General features: G+C 36.3%; 1 long non-coding RNA gene across 1 annotated transcript in view; it reads right to left on the bottom strand.

Moving 5' to 3' along the window:
• The window catches only part of LOC110295510 (uncharacterized), a 67,295-nt gene that overhangs the window by 14,432 nt on the left and 31,234 nt on the right, over positions 1-21,629 (bottom strand). Inside the window, exon 4 of the long non-coding RNA XR_002378083.1 lies at positions 9,837-9,894. This is a non-coding gene — a long non-coding RNA (uncharacterized LOC110295510). The remainder of the gene's footprint in view (positions 1-9,836; positions 9,895-21,629) is intronic.

The following is a 21,629-nucleotide window of genomic DNA, read 5'->3' on the forward strand; positions in this document are numbered from 1 at the left end:
TCTCCAACAGCCATGCTGGCCAACCCAATATAAGCAGTCACTCACTGAGACTTCCTTAGCAGGTAGTCATGGTGATAATAAAACCTAGCCAACACAGTAGGCTTCCTTTATTTTTTATTGATTTTTCTTTATTATTAAAATATGTTAATTCTCTACAATAATGGGCATCATTGTGGTAATGTTTTGGACAATTGTCTAGCCAATTTTCCTACTTACTGACTAGATTAGTTGTCCTTGGGTAAGTATTTATTGAGCTTTGATATCTACTGGATATAAGGTATTTGTGTTGGATAAAGAGCTGGGATATTTTTTCTCATTTGGTAGGTTGTATAGTTACATTCTTAACTTTATTTGTGAAATTTTAAAATTCTGTAGTTGTAAATTCAATGAACCAATAAAGTTGATGTCTAAACTTAGGAAATATACCTTTTACGTAAATATATATTTATAATTAAATGCTATCACTTTCCACTCTACATGGCTGTATTTTAAAAACTATGTAATAAACAAGGGTCAATGTTTTTAAAAATTACAAAAGAGGTTGTATAAGTTAATATAAGACTAATATTTTTCATGTCCTACAGATGAGGGGAGGAGAGACGTGAATTGAGAACACTTAAATGCTAATTATTTATTTATTTATTATTATTTTCTTCATTTACATTTCAAATGCTATCCCTTTTCCTAGTTTCCTCTCCAAAAATTCCCAATACCCTCCCTCCTCCCCCTGCTCCTCAGCCTACCCACTCCTGCTTCCTGGCCCTGGCATTCCCCTATACTGGGGCATATAATCTTTGTAAAAACCAATGGTTTTGACATTACACAGTAACATATAAGTTCGCTAAAACAAGATTATATTTTTCCAGAAATGAAAGGTTTATTGTTGGATTCTTAAAGTATGTATATATCTACATTGATATTTCTAATTCACTCGATGGCACACACAGAAAATTAAAAATATAAGGGCATACATGGTAACTTGACCAAGATATAAGTAACATATCTATATCATATTTTGTTGGTAGTTGAAACACCCAACTTGATGAAAAGCTAAGATTAGCTATTGAAATTTTCCCCATTGTGTTTTTGTTTCTTCCCAAATACAAAATAGGCTCAAAATGCAACAAATTCGATGCACTATCATCTATCAATTCCTGGCTTTGTTCCCTGGGATATTACAATATTACTTAGAAAGTCTTTGCACACACCTATGCCTTTGTTTCCTCCTGGGAGGTTCAAAGTTCTAAGGAGATTGTACAGAAGAGTACTTCATCTATTTCCACTTGATTTTTGACGAGTTCAGTGAGTCCTGGGGATGGTTTTCCATTTTTGTGCATGTGCACATTTAAATTTAAAGTGCTATTTTTAAAGAGAATGTGTTTCCTCCAGTGTGTGAGGTGACTATGTCTGTGCTTATTTATTCCTACAGCCTTTATCATAGACTATTCCTGGTCACATTACTTCAAGTAGGGCCCAAGGGCAATAGATTAACACATGACCATTGGTGCTGGTATCAGTTTCTCTACTCATACACAAATCAGATCCATTGCCTGGGGAATGGTGCCATTTCAGTATCAAGTCTTCTCATTTCAGTTAACAAAATCAAATCGGTTCTCCATAGGTATATCCAAAGCAGCCTATTCTAGACAATCCCCCATACATATGGCCATAGTCAGCCAGTCTAAACAATCTTTCAATGAGACTACATTCTCAGGTGATTTTAGATTTTTGTTTCAGTAACTCTCTTTTTGTTATTATTCTTTAATAGTATAGTTTGAAATCAAGTATTAAGATAGGTCTAGCTTAAAACATTTTGCTTTAGATTGTTGTTTCAGGTATTTTATTTCTATATTATAATTTGCCTTATATTTCTAGTTCTGAAGAATGTCATTGCAATTTTAATGGGTATTGCATTGACTATATAGCCCAATTTGGGTAATAGAAGTATTCCAACACTATAACCTCTGCCATTCTGTGGACATGAGAGCTCTTTTCACATTCTAGCATCTTCTTTAATTTCTTCTCTTAGTGTTTTATAATATTCAATTAGATGTCTTTGACTTTTGGAGCACGATATATGCTTTATAGATTAAAAGATAATTGTGGTAGTCTCCTTCCATGGGCTCAGTGTATCTAGGTTAAGATGATAGTGGTAACCAGGTTCAATATTTCTCACCATTCATTAAACAGTTCTGGGCTTGTTAACATGCCAGGACTGATGGACAAGAAGAGAAGATGTGAGCAGGAACTAAATTCCTAATTGACACAACTTAAATTATATCATATTGCATTAGGAAAGCAAGTCAAAATATCAGTCCATGAATATGAACTTGTATACTTTATGCTTGAGTGGAAGGGTTATAGTAATATTGAAATGGAATGTGATAATGTTAGAGTACATAATTGTGTTTATATCTTCTATGCAGGACTCTAAATGAGTGAATAAATAAATAAATAAATAAATAAATAAATAAATAAAGAGATTTGGAACTGGAAATTCTAAATTTATTGAGAAATCTTTTCATTTTCATCTTATTGCCCATGAAATCATTACATTCTTTCTGAGTTTTAGTAGAAAAAACACACACAGACACTCACACATACACACACACACACACACACACACACACACACACACACACATATATATATATATATATATATATATATATATATATATATATATATGTCTAAATGTTAGAATTAGGGTTCCAGATGCTTTTCTGTCCTGTGTCTGTCTTTAGGTGGTGAGAGTAGGGCTCGCTCCTTGACATATCTGAGTTGATGATAACTATCTTTGAAAGCTTTTTCTTAATGTGATGTTCAAAGAAAGGGATGGGATGAAGGCCAAAGAATATCTTTAAAGTATTTATTTGTAATAAACTGAGTTAATTTTTTAAAGTTTATTGTCTTCATGCACCAAATAGAGAAACTGTCATGCTTTCCATTTTTGACTCTAAAATTAAAATTATGAAGCAATTTAATGAATTATTTAATGAGATTTTATACAAGTCAGATATTTTGCTATGTAAAAAAGAATGTTAATTTACCCTAGAATGAACCTAATACAATTAATGCATATATCTGCTCTGAAAAGCTTAAATAAAGCCTAGTGAGAAAAGAGGGATATCTCTGAGACTTGCCATTAGGTAATTGTTGGGAATTTGCAGATGTTATTCATAAGTTCAAAATCTTAAGTATACCATGGGACCCAGGGATTGCTGAATTGGAAAACATTAAATGTAGAGATATTCTGGAGGAATAGGAATTTAAATGATTCACTACATTGAGTTTTGACTACTCAGATATGAAAATATAAAACAAAACCAATGGCAGAGAGGATGGAAGAACCAAAGTCAATTAGAGATTCATAAATGAAGCATACATCTGGACATGATGCCCAAGGAAGGAGACATAGTTGATCATAATTCCAGGTATTTCCTTGAGCACACATCTAACATACAGGCACATATTTCACCTGTGAACATCCTTTTTAAACTAAATAAAAGGGAGTAGAAGAGAAGTACTTTTTTAGAAACCAGTACATAGAATGTTTCTGTATAAATTTGCTTATTGCAACAGCGGCATTTTTATAGCAACCTGTTGCAAAAGGCTGGATGTGGTGGCTCATGCCTGTAATTCCATACCTCCCTCTTATGTCAATGCCAGCCTGTGTTATATAGTGAATTCTATACTGGTCTGTATTATATAATCAGATCCTGTCACAAAAAAGTATCTACTGAAAAACACAAATATGAACATTCAATTTATTGGTAAGGTTTGCAACCTATGGACTTTTGGCTATTAAAATAATTAAAGTATAAATATTTGTAATTGGCTTGATTTCATATTATATTGAATGTATTTCCAGTAGTGCTAAATATTCTAAAAACATGTTTTATAGATGCAATATACTGTATAGTCATATGATACTTTAATACACTATTTTATCATTTTGTGTGGTTTATTTTCATGCATGTGGAGGATTATCTTGATTTTGTACTTGAGGTTGAGAGTGCCTGATCAACATTGTGGCACCACTTCCTGGGCAAAGAGTTGGGGATTGTATACAATTAGAGAATTTGAGCTCAGCATAGGTATGTTTTATCACAATCATTCTCCAAAAATGGCTTATTAACAGAACTTCCCTCACCCAAATAGTTCCTCTTGATAGGATCCTCTCATAATATCACCAAAAAAATGCCTGAGCTCATAAGCCACAGTCATGCTGATGTCCTCTGTAGCTGGTTTTTGAATACTTCTTATTGTGTTTTTTTTAGTTTTTTTCTTTTATTGAAACATATTTTTCTCATATGTACATTCTAATTATGACCTCTCTTTTCTGTACTCCCCCAAGTTCCTCCTTACATTCCCTCCATCTGGATTCATGTGCTTTCTGTTTCTCCTTAGGAAACAAACAATATGATAAATCAAAACCAGGAAAATTTAAATATGACAAAAATAACAAAACGAAAAACAGAATCAAAACTAAAGCACAATAAAGGACTAGAAGACACAAACACACACATTCACAAACACACAGAAACCCCATATAAACCACAAGCCAGAAGACATAACATATACACAAGATACTCTGTAAGATAAAAATAAACATAAAAATTAAAATAATTGTCTTGATAAAACATTCTGAGACAAAAACAAAACAAAACAAAAACAAAAACAAAAACAACCCACAAAACTCCAAAGACTATGTTGAGTTAGCTTTGCGTTGCTCCGTTACTGCTAGGCATAGGACCTACCCTTAAGTGTGGTTTGTTTCCCCAATGAGACACTGTTGAGAAAACTAATTTTTCATTTGCAAGTGCTTACCAGTTGGGATTAGGGATGGAGACATGTGCCTACTTCTTTTCTCAGCTCTGCGAACCTGTCTGGTGCATATCCATGCAAGCCCTGTACATGCTACCACAGTCTTGGTAACTTTGTATGTGTTCCATCCCTGTTGTGTCTAGAAGGTCTTGATTACCTCTCAGGCACTTACATTCTTTTTTCGACCTATTCTTTCTCAGGGTTCCCTGAGCCTTAATAGGAGGGATTAAATGGAGACAACTCTTTCAGGTCTAAGTGTTCAAAGGTTCCCTCACTATCAACATGTTTGTTAATTGTGAATCTCTGTATTTATTCCCATTTGCTGCAGAGGAAACTTCACTGGTGATGCTGACCAAGACACAAATGTCTGAGTACAGCAAAATGTCCACTGGGAATAAAATAAATAAAAGTAATAAAAGCTTTAGTAGAGCAGAAATAAATTTAGCAAGAGGACAGTAGTACTGGTTTTCCTCTAGGTCCCTGGCCTATCTAATCTCTGTTTTTTTTTAACAGTCAAGGAGCATTGCATATTGGTTTCAACTCATGGAGGAGGCCATAACTCAAATGAGATATTGTTTTATGAGTTCCACAAGCTTTGGGTACTACTATTTCACTAGCACATCTTGCAAGCAAGTCGCTCATGTAATTTCAAGTTTGGTAGCAAGGTTAGTGTTTACATTTCTCTTTTGATAACTTTTTGGTCCCTTCCTGTACCAAAGGTGTTAAGAAGTTAGGAGAAGGCTCTTACCTTCATCTTGATTGGTGATCAGCTTGATTTCTCCATGCCCAAAGGATAGTTTAGGTGCTGTCTCCGGAAATAGGGCTTTATCATATGTTTTTGCAAACCCAAACTTTCCAAATAGTCTTGGCAATATCCTGGGTTCTTTATGGGTTCCCATGGGATCTCTTTGGCTATAGAACTCTATTTAATATAACATATCCCTAGTACTGGAAGTCTCTTTTGGTAATTATATATGATAAGTTGAGCTTTGTCTTCCCTGTTATTTGGATATTGCATTTAGATCACCTTCGAAATGTTTGTTTGTATGTATGTTTACAGAAAGCTTCTACTGAATTAGGTTTCCACATAAACCTTTAAATGGTCCTTACTTTTAGATGTTCCTACATTCCTTTAGTCACATGCTTCTTCCCATCCTCTCCCTCTTTTATCCACCCATCCCAGCTACCACTCAATTGGACTCTAGGAGAAGAACTAAATTGAAAGAAGGCAGTCATGGATCTTATGAAACTCCAATGACATTTTAGAACTTGAAAGGCAGTAGGTAAAAGATTAAGCCCACCAGTGACATTCCACAAAGCTATGTGGCCACAAGAAGTAGGCAATAATCCATCAAAGTGGGGACTGTTTTAATTAAGGAAAGGAAAATATACCATAGAAGAAGAATTTCTCAAATAGAATTTTCATTTAGCTTGAAAGTCTATGAAATGCCAAATCCCTGAAAGAGATTTGTAGTAATTAAAATTACTAAGACTTATTACTATCAATCTTAAAACAAATGGGCACCCTGGATAGAAAAATAGAGCATCATGTTTATTCTGAAATTCCATCTACAAGTATTTTTCAAAGCTATAGTTTGGTTCAAAATCAAAGATAATTAATATATAAGATACTCTTCACTTGAGGGAGATGTAATGGGAAGAAAAGAAGTAAGGAAACAGACCCCCAGCCCCTCCATGCTCTGAAATGAACTCAGATTAAATGATTGATTTATGATCCTGAATAAGAACAATCAGAAACTTTAGTGGATATCTATGATAAGATTCATGCACTCTTTGAAAGAATGATAATTCATAGAACATGAAACTCTGGTTTAAACAAAAGACCCTGAAATATGAGGGAAAGTAGGAGGTACAGTAGGACTAGACAGAAAATTCATTTACAAAACAACAGACTCAGAAAAAAAATCAACATACAGCATGATGAGTTTCCCAGGTCATGCTGAATGTCAAATATGCCCTCCACTGGCATCTAAGAAAGGGACTAAAAAGAAAATGGAAGACAAACAAAATATGATAAAAGAAATGTTTAAATAAATAACTCTTTTGTGTTTCCCAAAAGTTCAAAAACTTTCATAGTATATATTTAAATGATCTGTGAATTTTCAGTGTTTGAAACATCAAGGCAAAACTAATTAACTTGTAAATATTAACACCTACGTAGTTGTTTCAAGAAAAGAAACTAGGTTATTGTTCTCAAAAATTTAAAATGGTAATGTATTTCATCTTCAAAATAACAAAAGAAAACATTTAGAATTCTGTTTGTGGGATTGTCACTGCCCTTCAAGTTCCATAACATGATAACTCCTGTACTATTTGATTCTAACAGTAACATTGAGAATAGAATAGTATTTATACAAATATGCATCAAAAGAGACATGTAAGCAGGTAAATTACAGCATAACTCACATTAATCAAAACTTTAAACAGCACCAATGTACTTCTATGGGTCAATGAATAAACATAGTTTTGCATACTAATAAAAATCATCGTTAAAATTATCCATAGATTCTCAAGACAAATGTAGGTTATCAATATAGTCTGCGGAACATGGATAAAATTGTAAATGTAACATGAATCTTAGAAAAATTAGCAGACACAAAATTATAGATTACATGATAAAACTAATAGATAACTAAGGAAAAGATAAAATGAAACCACAAAAGCTGCATACTTAAAAGTTAATATATGGGACATATTGAATAATCAATCCAGATAGGGTTTGTGAGTAGACAGATTAAAAAATATTACTATGGAATATATTTGGAATTTTTAAATTCTCTCTTTTTGTAATATTTTTTGAACATGATTTTAAATGAAATAGAATTACATCACTTTCTCCATCACTCCCCCGCTCCTGCCCAAGTACCATCATCACTCTAACCCATCCCATGCCTTCCCACTTTCAAGATAATAGTCTCCTTTTTAATAAATGTATTTATTCATTTTACAACCTAATATCAACCCTTCCTTTCCCCTATTACCCCCTCATACAAGTTCTCCCTACATTCCCCTTAGAAGGAGAAGCTCCCTTCTGCGTGTCACCCCCTTCTCTCTCTCTTTCTGTCTCTCTTACACACACACACACACACACACACACACACACACACACACACACACACACAAACACACACACACACCAAGTTGCTGTTGTACTAGGCACACCCTCTTCCACTGAGACCAGACAAAGCTGTTCGTGTAAGGGTTTGGGATCCACAGGCAGGCAGGTAGGCAACAGGCTCAGGGATAACCCCTGCTCCAGTTGTTTGGGGGACTCCTAGGAAGTTCATCTGATAATAGTCTCTTTATCTGTCATTTTATTACTGTTACACACCCATATGTTTCTATATGCACAAATACATAAATACAACTGGGAAAGTCTATTTTTGGTGTTAGTGAGTTGTCTCTAGATTCACTCTCATAGATCCCAGAAAGCTTCTACTACAGTAGGTTTCCATACTGACTCCTAAATGCCAATTAATGTCCGATGCCTTTCACTGTACTCTCTCCCAGCTTCCCTTTCCCATACCTAATCCCTCCTCTCTGGTCCTCAACTGCACCTGGTCCACCAGCAAAATCTACTTCCCCTTCCAAAGGAAGTCCATATGCTTTCTCAGGAGACCATCTCTTTACCTAACCTCGCTGGGTCTGTGGATTGTAGCTTGATTATCATTTACTTAACAGCTAATATCCACTTGTAAGTGAATATTCTAAGAAAGAAAGTTTACTATAGATGTCCTGGTATTCTCAGTTTTGTAATATTTTTATACCCTCTTCCTCAATGTTCCCTGGACCATAAATGCAGAAGCTGTGATATAGATGAATCCATATAATCCATTGATCTCTGCAATGTTTCCAGTTGTGGATTTCTGTTACAGTCTTCATTTGTTCTAAACACCTTGGACCTCTGTAGCTGAGGAAACTAGAATACTTAGAACATAAGACTTAGATGATTTGAACTGTTTCTGACCTGGAATCTTCCTTTCTATTCTTTCCTATGATCTAGCATTTATGATACAGAAAATAGTATGTAAGCTGTCAAGGGAGGGAAACAATTGAACAACTACAGCATCTATGAAATATAAAAATGACTGGCATGTCAAGATATTGGTATATGTGCAATAGTGGAGATTATATGTCAGTGGTAGTCGGCAATTGTCTAACTGGAGTTAAGGCTCACTCTAAATCATGCTAAAGTGAAGAAGTTAACAACATCTTGTTCTGAGTCCATTTGATGTATTCCTAGACAATTCTTAGCCCTCTACCACATAATAGGCTTCTCTCCTTTGGAAGCATATTTGAGACTTTCTTGGCCTTGATCATGGTACAGATGTATTAATCAAACCAATTAATTTAAACTAAAATCCTGTAAAAGGTATAAGTCAAAAATAAATGTCATGTTACAGCTAAAATTGTTACTATGTTCTTTCAGAGCCAACAATTTCAAGGTTATTTTGCCCCTCATATAACTTAGATGTGAGTCATGATTTTTTTGTGATTTTTGCCTTTACAAACACAGTAGTCCTGAGCTGCAGCAGCAGGGGACCAAATCATCTGCCTACTCTTGCTCACTGGCAAATAAAGGACTCAAGCTTTTTATTGGCATAATCACCATGGTTGTCTGCATCTTTCTTCTTTGGATTAGTACATTGCCAGGTGCTGAATTTCTAGTTATCTTTCCAAGGATAGTGAGGTCATGAACTGTAGAGCTCAGGAACAGCTACTACTGCTGCCGTGCTAGACCAACATAAACACTTAGTACACTCTTCATATGGTTCTTGTACCTATAGATATATACATAAAACTCTATCTTTTACCCAAAACATTTGTGATTGATACGCTGTCATTCCTTACTAAGGAACATCTTATGTATAGCATTTCTTTCTGCATATGAAGTCTTTTAAGAATTATTTTCCCATCCTCTATTCCAATGTAGTTTATTAACAGTTTCACGATTATCAAATGTTATTAGAAAACTGAGAATATCTCACCTAGGGTGCCAAAGATTCTTCCAGAGAAGATGAGGTCTCTTTCCAGTGATTTGTCTCACTAAATTTAAGAACAGAAAGAGGAGAAAGCTAGAACATTAAGAGGAAAAACAACAGGGCATGAAATCAGGAAATTTCTACAACTGACTGGAATAAGATCAAGAGATGTAGAAAAGACAGAGCCAAGTGCCTGTCATTTGAGTTAATCAGGCAGGTTCAGCAAGATAGGTCATCTTGTGGCAGACAAGAGGCAGCATGACAAGAAGGAAGATGGCCTTTAGAGAAAGATGGAGGAAGTCCAAAGGGCTAGGCAAAACATGCTTAGAAAAGAGACCAGAAGTAGAAAAGTTATATCTTCCTAAGTAATAAAGGGAATTTGGCTGACCACAGAAGCACAAGGTAGATGCTCCAAAAACAGCCGTGATGGGCAGGCTTTTGGGGAAAGAATATACTAGCTTATTAAAATAATAATTATACCTCTACCTCTTTAGCATGGATTAAAGTGAATCTACTTTCTAGGAGGTGGTCCCTTAGCCAGAAGACTGAACTACCCATTAAGAGTATTAATTCTCCACCTAGAGCTAGGTTTCTGACTGTTAGCTATTAAAATATATTTTCTTTTAATGTACCTTCAATACTACTGTAACAATAGAATGTGGTGCATAGAAAGTATTTGGGGGACTGAAAGGAATAATAAAAATGGCTATTTTCATAAATTGTAAGTTAGTCAATGTCACAGTGTAGCAACTTATAGAAAAATTGGAAACTGTCTTTTGATGTTCTGGTAGCCTTTGTAATATCACATCTAAGAACCCATGAAGGAATGCATTTTTCTGAAACAGGTTGACTTGAAAGAGAAAGGTTAGAGGTCGCCTACTCTCTTCTTAGTGACTGCCATCAAAAAGAGAAGTGACATATTTGAGCTTCCCATTCTAATTCCCAATCCATCTCATGGGCATCAAAAAGATGGTTAATAAATGGGACTTTGTAAACCTAAAAAGATTCTGTAAGACAAAGAATACCATCATTCAGACAAAGCACCAGCTTACACAGTGGGAAAAGATTTTTACAAGCTACACCACTGATAGGAGACTAATATCCAATATATATATATAATCAGGAAAACAACCTAATTTAAATTTAAACTACATATCTGAACAAAAAATAATTTAATAGAGAGAATTCAAATGGCTAAAAAGCACTAAAATATATGGTCAACATCCTAAGGCAGCGGCAGGGATGAAAATGCATAATACTTTGAGATTTTTTTTTTCATCATGTACCTGTCAGAACAGCCAAGATCAATTGAACACATAACAACTCGTGCTGGTGAAGATGTAGAGTATAGGGAGCACTCATGCATTGTAGGAACAAGATTGTACAGCTACTAAGGAAATCAGTCAATCTGGTAGTTCCTCAAATAGATGATAATTCACCTACTTTAATATCCAGATATACCAAAGGACACTTTATCCTGCTACAGAGACACTTGCTTGACCACGTTTATTGCTACTCTGCTCATAATATCAAGGAATTGGAAACAACCTTGATGTCTGTCAGTGACAAATGAGTGAAGAAAACATGGTATATTTTAAATGAAATAATACTCATCCATTTAAGATAAAGTGAAATTATGAAATTCATAGATAAATAGAACTACAAAAATAATCACCTTGAGTGAGTTAATGCAGACCCAGAAAAACAGATGTGTTGTCTATTTATTTGTACGTGGATGTCAGCTCTTATGTCATTGATAAATGAGCTACAATCTATATAACCACTGAGGTTAGGTAGGGAGTAAGGGACAAGGGATGAGGGATGTCTCTCCCTAGGAAAGGAAAATAGAATAGATTGCTATAGATGGATGGATGAGGGTTGGCTGGAATGGGAGGATCAAACATGGATAGGAAGGGAAGAGGCAAATAAGGAAGGGAATGTGTTGAAATGAATGTGTGCATTTGAAGGACATGCATCGGCATCCACTGACAGTGCTGCTCACTATTACTTTTTGAATAAGTTTGGATCTCAAACTGAACACAGAGCTTACCGATTCAGCTAGCTTATCTAGAAAGCTTGCCCTGTGTGTTCCTTGTCTCCTTGGGTGACCATTCCCACCTAACTCTGGGGATTCAGACCCTAGTCCTCATGCTTATGGTGTAAGTGCTTGACAGAGTGAGCAGCTCCCAGCTCTTCAAATGGATTGCAGCAATTAAATGATTATTTTGTAACCAGGATATTCTAAGAAAGTAAGATCCTCCAAAAAGGACAAATGGCTGTGAAGTTACATGCTGTGACATAAGGAAGACTGTATCTTTGGCACTGATACCACAGTCCTGCCAAACGTTCCACTGCATGAGGAGTTCATGAATTAAACCTAAGCAAAATTTGACTGGTCAAATGGTCGTGTAAATTATCTGAATGGTTTGGGAGTCTTTTAGATAAAACATTTCTATATTGTCCTGTTTCATAAAAGGGGAATAATGTTTTTCTTTTCAGATGGACACTTTTTTTTTTCAGTTTTCAAATCCAAAAATCTATGTCTTTTTAAAAAGATGTACCTTTTTTCCCCCTTTTGTCCAGTATACAGGTTATTTCTCTACTTCATACCTGTTTATTTAAAATTCCACTGATGATGTGGCATGTAATGGTGGGATCTTTATATGGCCTCCTGTTTCCACAGACAACTTCAGCGGTCTTCTGTAGTTCTGTGGATGTCCAGGATGCTACGGCTATGATGGCAGTCAGTTTCTTTTTCCACACAGAGAATGTGACACAATTAAACTAGTTGGACTGTGTTATCTGAATGGACTGACTTTTCTCCACTCTCCACTTTAATCAGATGTGCTTTCCTTCTTAACATCTTTGGTTAATAACTTTATACTATTTAAAAATCCAGACTAAACACAACTATCAGCATACGCATTATGTGTATCTCAATTAGGTAATTCATGTGGGATTACTTCTAATGATAGAGAATAAATAAAAACACCCTTTCAGCTATTCATTTTGAAAAAGATTATGAAGTTACATCTAGTTGTACACTGAGAGACCAAGACAGTAAAACAAATGATTGATACAACCATTATATAAATCATATAGCTGGGTATATGAGCACATATAGATGCACACTCATTTTTGTTTGTGGAGAGAATAAAATGTTGGTGTTTGTTTTCAATTTTTGGGTCCTTCCTATATTAGTACTGGGTATGATAGTTGGGACTTCATGCAGGCTTGGCCAGTACTCTAATGTTGAAATAATTGAGTAAGTTCTCAGCATTTAAGGATGGAAAATGTTTCAGAAATAATCTGAATTTTTAATTTGGCAAAAAATCCCACTTCAATAGTCCATAAGAGCAGTACTCTTGTTCCTGAATTTAAGCATCATAGAATCCCTGCTTCCTAATCCTGCAGCATCCAGGCAGATGTGTTCGGTTTCCTCCTAGCTTGTGCAGAGGTTTCCCTTCTACAAGGACCATGAAATTTCCAGTTTAAGAGGAGATATTTTTTTTTTTCTCATTTGAAAAGTTCCTATAAAAGTTCCACTTTTTATCAGAATTGAGAATACAATCTTATTTCTTTTGACATCATCTGTATGGATGCAGCAGCAGGAAACCAAACAACAAGGCACACCTCCTGCCTTTGGCTTTCTGAATTAATTTAGTCAAAAGCTTTTATATCTGAAGAAAACTCATCAGAACTGATAGTTGTCCTAACCTGAGAGCTGTTTGGAAAAATGAGCTGTTCTGTCCAATCACTAGATCTGAGAACTCTGGCTGGATGCAGCCCACATTTTCTGGGAACTCTGGTGATTTCACTTAGATTAGTTGCTGCCCATTGCTAACACTGATGGTTTACACTCAAAGCATGTCACACATAGCGGAGGTCATTATCTCAATTTTGTGTTGGGTGACATTATTGCTACCTGTTACATTTTCAATGGCTTGTGAAATGCATTGTCTGGGCTCATGTTCAGATGGACTATTGGTAGTAAAATCATCTCTAGGCAGTCTGTTCAGAGAGGGAAGGACAAAACGGAGAGGGGAGAGAAGAGGGAAGAGAACAATATAGTAAAAAAAAAAAAAATAAATGTGTGTGCTTATAGAATACACATTGAATTCACAATTATTATCTTGGCATGGTCCTAGAATTCCTGAGGTTGTTTTTTAATAGGACCCTGAAGTTGGTTCAGAATGGACGTGGAAAATGTCCATCATTCATTATTCTGGCAATGGCCTGTTTATCTGGTTGTTTCTTTATACTGGCTATTTTTGTGTCAACTTGACACAGCTGGAGTTATCACAGAGAAAGGAGCTTCAGTTGAGGAAATGCCTCCATGAGATCCAACTGTAAGGCATTTTCTCAATTAGTGATCAAGGGGGAAAGGCCCCTTGTGGGTGGGACCATCCCTGGGCTGGTAGTCTTGGGTTCTATAAGAGAGTAGTCTGAGCAAGCCAGGGGAGGCAAGCCAGTAAAGAACATCCCTCCATGGCCTCTGCATCAGCTCCTGCTTTCTGACCTGCTTGAGTTCCAGTCCTGACTTCCTTTGGTGATGAACAGCAGTATGGAAGTGTAAGCCAAATAAACCCTTTCCTCCCCAATTTACTTCTTGGTCATGATGTTTGTGCAGGAATAGAAACCCTGACTAAAACAAATTGGTACCAGCAGAGTGGGGTATTCCTGTGACAACCTGACCATGTTTTGGGGAGGACTGTGGAAGGACTTTGGAACTTTGGGCTTGAAGATCCATTCGTTGTTAAGAGCTCTGTCAGATGTTGTGTAGGAGCTTGGAAGATAATGCTGAGAACAGTGCAGAAGATGGAGGTCTGGTTTGTGAAATTTCAGAGGGAAATTTAAAGACTCTTTTCAGGGCCATTGCTGTTTTGCTTGTGAAGATTTTGTAGTTCTGGTTAGCTGGGGCTGAAGAATCAGCTGTGATTAAAAAGATACCAGAACTACTAAAGCAAAAACTTTGCATTACTGGGACTATTGATGCTGGTTAGCTGGAGCTAAGAAATTAGCGGTGATTAAGAAGAGACCAGCATCGTTGAGGTGACATCTTCTGGGAAGTGTTTTCTGAAAGCACAAAGAGGCTGTGTTCCAGAGATAGGCAAGGTTGTACTCCTTCTGCAGTGGGACTTGGTAATGTGTAAGGGTCACCCAGGTGGTACTGGTTTTGAAGGCATGAAGGGGTCATGCAGAGCAGCTCAGGCTCGGCACTGTGAGAGGCCATGGAAGGCCATTGGTGAAGGTGCAACCTCAGTTGCAATTGAAGGCCCAGGACTGAAGGGGTCATGCAGTGTTTTGGAGATGCCAGTACCACGAGATGACCACCAAGAGCAGCAGCAGCAGTGGAGTACAGGCATCTGGAGCCCAGAGGACGACGTGTGTGCTACAAAGGGCATGGCTGGAGAAGTGACCCAAGCCCTTGGAGGAGCCCAGAAGATCGTGAGTGGGATCCCAGACATTGGACGGTTGGAGATTGATTTTTGCTTTGATTGTGACTGTGCCCTGATATTTTCCCTCTTGAAGGAAGAAACTGTTTTAGTGGAGCCCACAGTTAAGACTTTTAATTGTAAAAAGACTTTGGATTTTAAAAGAGATGGATATTTTAAAGAGATTGAAATTTTAAGAATATGTAAAGACTGTGGGACTTTTAAAGTTATTTAGATCTTGGGGATGAATAAGAATGTAAGGGTTGAGGCTTACTAGTGATGTGTTTGTGTCAAGTTGACAAGGGGTCAATTGTACTGGCTATTTTTGTGTCAACTTGACACAGCTGGAGTTATCACAGAGAAAGGAGCTTCAGTTGAGGAAATGCTTCCATGAGATCCAACTGTAAGGCATTTTCTCAATTAGTGATCAAGGGGGAAAGGCCCCTTGTGGGTGGGACCATCCCTGGGCTGGTAGTCTTGGGTTCTATAAGAGAGTAGTCTGAGCAAGCCAGGGGAGGCAAGCCAGTAAAGAACATCCCTCCATGGCCTCTGCATCAGCTCCTGCTTTCTGACCTGCTTGAGTTCCAGTCCTGACTTCCTTTGGTGATGAACAGCAGTATGGAAGTGTAAGCCAAATAAACCCTTTCCTCCCCAATTTACTTCTTGGTCATGATGTTTGTGCAGGAATAGAAACCCTGACTAAAACATTCTTTTACTCCTAATAGATGATAATCTATAATTCTGAACACCAGACTCTATGGTAAGAGCAATCAATTATGTTTTTTCTTTCCATATTTGAAAAGTTCATATAGACACTTAGAGCATTCATTTGAGATTCAAGCTTGATTTTTAAGTATTTTGGAATTAGCACCAAAATTTCTTTTCTTCAGAAGAAAAAATTGTGAAAATTCCAGGCAATATCATAAATCAGACAACAATGCATTATTACATGGTATAGCCTTTATTAATAAGGATTAGGTTTTTAAAATTACATTTTGATTCTCTTTCTCTCTCTCTTTCTGTGTTTCTGTCTCTGCCGTTTTGTCTCTGTATGACCACATGTGTGTGCATGTGTGTGTCTGTGTGTGTGTGTGTTTGTATGTGTGTGTGTGTGTGTGTGTGTGTACATTCACATATGTGCCAAGAGGTCCTTAGAGATATGGGAGGAGGAATTTATTCTGTCCTTCTACTATGCAGATCCCAGGGATTGATCTAAACTCATCAAACTTGGAGGCAATAGTCTTTTTTTGTTTGTTTGCTTTTTGTTTTTTTGATTTGTTTGTTTGTTTTGGTTTGTTTTTTTTTGGTGTAACCACTCTATTTTTTTATTAGATATTTTCTTCATTTACATTTCAAATGCTATCTGAAAAGCCTCCTATACCATCCCCCAGCCCTGCTCCCCAACCCACACCCTCCTGCTTCCTGGCCCTGGCATTCCCCTGTACTGGGGCATATGCTCTTCACTAGACCAAGGGCCTCTCTTCCCATTGATGCCCGACTAGGCCATCCTCTGCTACATATGCAACTAGAGACACAAGCTCTGGGGGGTACTGGTTAGTTCAATAGTCCTAACCGGCTGGATCGTCTTGTCTGCTCCTGAATTGCTTCGAGTTTGTGGTTTTTAAATGTTGCACTTTTACAAATCCTAATTTACGTTAGTTTGAATAATAATAATAATAATAATAATGTGTTATAATGGCACTTTTGTTGTTATTTCAAAAATTCTAATAACAATATACCTCTATCATAAGGTATTTCAGTATTCTATATTAAAAGACTGAAGCAAACACATTATTTTATAAAAGCATATATATAGTTTACATATGCAATATATTTTATATATTAATAATTTTATATATAGTTTATATAATACATGGTATATAATATACAGTACATACAGTATATTTTATATTAAGAAAAGTAAAATATTTTAGATGATTGCAGAAAGAAAATTAAAAGTTACATAACTAAAACCTCCAATAAGTATTTTCATTTATTATCTTAAAGGTATACACTCATTCATATAGCTCATATTTTCATATTTCTAATGTGTTAGCTGCTATAGCACTAAACATAAGCCAGATCTTAAATTGTTTCAGCTGAAAGTGTAATGCCAGATGACAGATTAATGGAAAGCTAGTATGTATTAAATTGTTGGGACATAGTATGAAGACAATAGAGCAATATGCATTAAAAGTTCATTTTAAACAACAACCTGTACCAAAAATTCTTATGTTCCTTTAAAGAGTATTTTATGGGGCTAGAGACACAGCATGGAAATTTAGGAGAGCATGCATTTCTTCCAGAAGATTCAAATTGGACATCTAGTTCCCATATTGGGTGCCTCATAACTGGCTGTAAATACAGCTTCAGGTGATCTACCACCCTTTCTAGCCTCCTCCAGCACCTGCACATGGGTGGCATAAGCTCACACAGACAGACACACATACATAGAAACAACAACACTGTGCCTACTGCCATTCTATTCTCACCCTGCCAAAAATTTCATTCAGCTCATTATAGGAAAATGTATTTTTTTCCTCAGTAAAAAATGAGATTTTTAAAGCTTTTTAAAGATAATTTCTCATTTGGTTTTAAATAAATTCTGAGTTTTTGGATATTTCTTCCAGTGACTTTATTTTCCTTAAGTACATCAAACATCATATAACTTAAAATTTTTCCCATCTTTCTATATACTATGATTCGTAAGATACTAGATCAAAATTGTATTCCTATGAGTGACTTGCAGCTCCCATATTCTCTACAATAATTCTGTTGTCATTATTCACTAGGAAAATGAAAATTTGCAGAATTCCATGAGTTCTCTCTCTGCCTTTCTTTTCTCTCTCTCTATTTTTAGACATTCAAAGTATAATGCTGTTTATGAGAATATCTGTAACATAAAATGCAGTATTGAATGGTTGGAACAATCCTAGTAATAGAACTTGAGAACATTTATTTCTATTGAAGTACAGGGTCACTTTTACGATGCAATTTGAGGATGGCAAAGCATTTGGACAGGCCTGACCACTGTAAAGACTTTGCGTTTGAACTATAAAAGATGAAAAATAGCTAGAAAAGGTTTAATCTGAAAACGTGAAGAGACTATTCTTTCATTTGCAATGGACATTAACAATTTTTCTTCCTATATACCTATCTTACACATTTTATTTTGCAAACTTTGTAAACAATTGTAAGAGCTGTCCTTCTGTTTCTTAGATTAGATAGCTATTTTGTTGAACCTAGAGTGTTTGTGGTTTGTCTCTCTAAATGAATGTTTTGGGGTAAATGCTATATGTGACATACATCACAAGATCATTAGAAAATTTTGAATTGGAAACCTTTCTGATTAAACACAGATCATTTAAATAAGAAAATCATTCAGTAAATTTATTTATTTATTTGTTCATTCATTTACTACTCAGGTAATTGCAAACTTTATTTAATTTTATCTGTATAGTGTTACTTATCATAGAAAATAATCTAAGAAAACTGAAACATTAAAATGTTTTATAGCAAGAAATCAAACAGCATTTTTGTTTATCTAATGATAATTTTGAGCCTTCATTTTTAAACCAATGCTAAAAACTTCTTTCAATTCACTCTGATATTCTTTTTTTAAATTTTAATATTTTTATTACATATTTTCCTCAATTACATTTCCAATGCTATCCCAAAAGTCCCCCATAGCGCCCCCCACTTCCCTACCCACCCATTCCCATTCTTTTGGCCCTGGCATTCCCCTATATTGGGGCATATAAAGTTTGCAAGTCCAATGGGCCTCTCTTTCCATTGATGGCCAACTAGGCCATCTTTTGATACATATGCAGCTAGAGACAAGAGCTCCGGGGTTCTGGTTAGTACATCATGTTGTTCCAACAATAGGGTTGCAGATCCCTTTAGCTCCTTGGGTACTTTCTCTAGCTTCTCCATTGGGAGCCCTGAGATACATCCAATAGCTGACTGTGAACATCCACTCCTGTGTTTGCTAGGCCCCGGCATCGTCTCACAAGAGACAGCTATATTTGGGTCCTTTCAGCAAAATCTTGCTAGTGTATGCAATGGTGTCAGCGTTTAGAAGCTGATTATGGGATGGATCCCTGGATACGGCAGTCTCTAAATGATCCATCCTTTCATCACAGCGACGAACTTTGTTTCTGTAACTCCTTCCCTGGGTGTTTTGTTCCCAATTCTAAGAAGGGGCACAGTGTCCACACTTTGGTCTTCATTCTTCTTGAGTTTCATGCGTTTAGCAAGTTGTATCTTATATCTTGGGTATCCTAAGTTTTGGGCTAATATCCATTTATCAGTGAATACATATTGTGTGAGTTCTTTTGTGATTGTGTTACTTCACTCAAGATGATGCCCTCCAGGTCCATCCATTTGGCTAGGAATTTCATAAATTCATTCTTTTTAATAGCTGAGTAGTACTCCATTGTGTAAATGTACCATAATTTCTGTATCCATTCCTCTGTTGAGGGACATCTGGGTTCTTTCCAGCTTCTGGCTATTATAAATAGGGCTGCTATGAACATAGTGGAGCATGTGTCCTTTTTACCGGTTGGGATATCTTCTGGATACATGCCCAGGAGAGGTATTGCTGGATCCTCCGGTAGTACTATGTCCAATTTTCTGAGGAACCGCCAGACTGATTTCCAGAGTGGTTGTACAAGCTTGCAATCCCACCAACAATGGAGGAGTGTTCCTCTTTCTCCACATCCTCGCCAGCATCTGCTGTCACCTGAATTTTTGATCTTAGCCATTCTGACTGGTGTGAGGTGGAATCTCAGGGTTGTTTTGATTTGCATTTCCCTGATGATTAAGGATGTTGAACATTTTTTCAGGTGCTTCTCTGCCATTCGGTATTCCTCAGGTGAGAATTCTTTGTTCAGTTCTGAGCCCATTTTTTAATGGGGTTATTTGACTTTCTGGAGTCCACCTTCTTGAGTTCTTTATATATATTGGATATTAGTCCCTTATCTGATTTAGGATAGGTGAAGATCATTTCCCAATCTGTTGGTGGTTTTTTTGTCTTATTGATGGTGTCTTTAGCCTTGCAGAAACTTTGCAGTTTCATGAAGTCCCACTTGTCAATTCTTGATCTTACAGCACAAGCCATTACTGTTCTATTCAGGAATTTTTCCCCTGTGCCCATATCTTCAAGGCTTTTCCCCACTTTCTCCTCTATAAGTTTCAGTGTCTCTGGTTTTATGTGTAGTTCCTTGATCCACTTAGACTTGACCTTAGTACAAGGAGATAGGAATGGATCCATTCACATTCTTCTACATGTTAACAACCAGTTGTGCCAGCACCATTTGTTGAAAATGCTGTCTTTCTTCCACTGGATGTTTTTAGCTCCCTTGTCGAAGATCAAGTGACCGTAGGTGTGTGGGTTCATTTCTGGGTCTTCAATTCTATTCCATTGGTCTATTTGTCTGTCACTATACCAGTACCATGCAGTTTTTATCACAATTGCTCAGTAGTAAAGCTTTAGGTCTGGCATGGTGATTCCACCAGAGGTTCTTTTATCCTTGAGAAGAGTTTTTGCTATCCTAGGTTTTTTTGTTATTCCAGATGAATTTGCAGATTGCACTTTCTAATTCGTTGAAGAATTGATTTGGAATTTTGATGGGGATTGCATTGAATCTGTAGATTGCTTTTGGCAAGATAGCCATTTTTACAATGTTGATCCTGCCAATCCATGAGCATGGGAGATCTTTCCATCTTCTGAGATCTTCTATAATTTCTTTCTTCTGAGACTTGAAGTTTTTATTATACAGATCTTTCACTTCCTTAGTTAGAGTCACGCCAAGATATTTTATATTATTTGTGACTATTGAGAAGGGTGTTGTTTCCCTAATTTCTTTCTCAGCCTGTTTATTCTTTGTGTAGAGAAAGGCCATTGATTTGTTTGAGTTAATTTTATATCCAGCTACTTCACCGAAGCTGTTTATCAGGCTTAGGAGTTCTCTGGTGGAATTTTTAGGGTCACTTATATATACTATTATATCATCTGCAAAAAGTGATATTTTGACTTCATCTTTTCCAATTTGTATCCCTTTGATCTCCTTTTGTTGTCGAATTGCTCTGGCTAGGACTTCGAGTACAATGTTGAATAGGTAGGGAGAAAGTGGACAGCCTTGTCTAGTCCCTGATTTTAGAGGGATTGTTTCAAGCTTCTCACCATTTACTTTGATGTTGGCTACTGGTTTGCTGTAGATTGCTTTTATCATGTTTAGGTATGGGCCTTGAATTCCTGATCTTTCCAAGACTTTTATCATGAATGGGTGTTGGATCTTGTCAAATGTTTTTTCCGCATCTAACGAGATGACCATGTGGTTTTTGTCTTTGAGTTTGTTTATAT

Source organism: Mus caroli, unplaced genomic scaffold (assembly GCF_978045245.1).
Source record: "Mus caroli unplaced genomic scaffold, Mus_caroli_1 scaffold_4, whole genome shotgun sequence".
NCBI lineage: Eukaryota > Metazoa > Chordata > Mammalia > Rodentia > Muridae > Mus > Mus caroli.